Source organism: Nematolebias whitei, chromosome 1 (assembly GCF_014905685.2).
Source record: "Nematolebias whitei isolate Nwh7 chromosome 1, NemWhi1, whole genome shotgun sequence".
Classification (NCBI taxonomy): domain Eukaryota; kingdom Metazoa; phylum Chordata; class Actinopteri; order Cyprinodontiformes; family Rivulidae; genus Nematolebias; species Nematolebias whitei.
In genome coordinates, this window is record NC_056498.1 from 39634357 (window position 1) to 39636440 (window position 2084).

The following is a 2084-nucleotide window of genomic DNA, read 5'->3' on the forward strand; positions in this document are numbered from 1 at the left end:
GTTGTTAATCATTTCAGCTAGCTGTTTAGCATTGTTCTTTAAGTGACAAGTCTGTTCTTGTTAGCCTAGTTCATGTGTTCATGAGTTAACTTGTGTTAGGCCGCTCAGTAGAGTAACCATGAATGTAGTTGTCATGAAGCCCTGTGGGTTCGCTCCGTTTGTGTTGAACAGGAACATAAAGTTTATAAAACGCCATCTGGTGGTTGATTCTGGATCTAGACCAAGAGCTGCACATCTCTCTCTGTAGCTGCGCGCTGACACTCATGTTACGTGAACACCTGCGGCTTATACTAGGCCTGTGGTGATAACAAATGTTGCTGGGCGATTAATTGTCCCAGAAATTATTGCGATAAACGATATTATTGATTGAAATTTGACAATAATTAGTAATTATTGGCAAATTTAAGAAATATTGATTTGTTTAGAGTGTAGTACCTTTTATGACCACTGGATGGCAGTATACGACTGTTTGAACCGAAGGATGGATAAAGTTCATGCTCAATCATCCAGGTATCAAATCCAATAATTCTCAGTCAGGTCATCTGGGCAGTTTCGTTTTTGACCTGACTGAGAATTATTGGATTTGGCACCTGGATGATTGAGCATGAACTTTGTTGCTTTGAACCACTTTGGTTGTGGCTGCCTGCCTGGGAGGAGTTGATGGGGGAAAGGATGCCCCCCCAGAAACCATCTTAGCTCCAGCAAACTGGTTGGTCCACTTAAGGAGTTTACTGCTTGGTGGGGAAACAGTTTATTGGAACTCCTCAGACTGAGGAAGCCCTCTGGATAGAGGGCGAAATGTCTCAATAAAATTTTTTTTTAAAGAAACTGTCCAGATGACCTGACTGAGAATTATTGAAGGATGGATAGTGAGGGAGCGAGCAGCGTGTCTCTAAGAAAAGTGGGAGGGAGGCCCTTAGACGTGACGTGGGCTGTCTCTCCTTCCTGTTTTTCGGTTCTCAAAATGGCGGACGCTCGGTGTGGTTTGAGCTCTTTAGCATAGCATTTGTCACACAAAGCTTCATTTAAACAAGTTCTGTTTCTTTTTGGAAAAAAAAAAAAACATTTCACTCAAAGGCACGGGTATCAACTGTGAATTTTTGGAGCTTTGACAAGACGAGGGTATTTTTTCCCCGAGGTCGGCCTGTTAGCTTAGCTCGTAGCTTAGCTTCTCAGCTTAGCTGCTTTTATCGATCCAAAAACGTGATTTTGGACGGTTAAACACAGATGGCAAACGGGGGTCGAGACGGTGAAGAGGCAGTGCAGCCAACTCGGGACCTGAAAGTCCCAGGTTCGATCCCCAGTCATTGCACATCTCGTGGTGACTCTGAGCAGCACATCTTATCATCAAAATGCTCCCTGGGCACTTTCAATAGCTGCACACTGCACCACCTGGCAGTAGATGGGTTAAATGCAGAGATCCAATTTCACTGTTGTATGGGAACATTCAATGATGACAATACATAACACATTATTATTATTAGGGATGCACCGATCCACATTTTCCAATTCCGATACAGATATTGGAGGTTTGGGCTCGCACGATGCCGATCCGATACGCGCAGGGGTGTCAAACTCCAGGCCTCGAGGGCCAGAGTCCTGCAACTTTTAATGTTGTATTGGTCCAAAACACCTGAATCATATGACTGAATTAGATTCTCAATGCAGTCAAGTTATCCAGAGTCCTGCTAATGACCTCCTTATTTGATTCAGCTGTGTGGCATCAGAGACACATCTAAAAGTTGCAGGACTCTGGCCCTCGAGGCCTTGAGTTTGACTCCTGTGCGATACGGGAAACTGTGTTGAATTCTGTTCAACAAACTCAGCGCGCTCTTTAGGGTGAAATCTCTGGAGATGCTTGATTAAGTTGGTGGTGTTATAACTGGAAGTTTTAGTGACACCTCTTGGAACCGTCGCTGTGCACGTATTGCACGTAGCTGTCGAATGTGTTGGCTGAGGTAGTGTGAAATAGTTCCAGATGGCTAATCCTTTCGCTCGCTGCGTTTTGAAAACAATCTGTGCGATGTGTTCGCTAGCGAGTGACGTCACTCAGAGCACAAAGCATAGAGTTAGAGTGAATAGAT

At 44.3% G+C, this 2084-nt stretch overlaps 1 protein-coding gene across 1 annotated transcript in view; it reads right to left on the reverse strand.

Annotated features, from left to right (window-relative positions):
* LOC119412394 overlaps positions 1–2084 on the reverse strand; it is a 24000-nt gene that overhangs the window by 16869 nt on the left and 5047 nt on the right. The gene's annotated exons all lie outside the window — the stretch shown is intronic.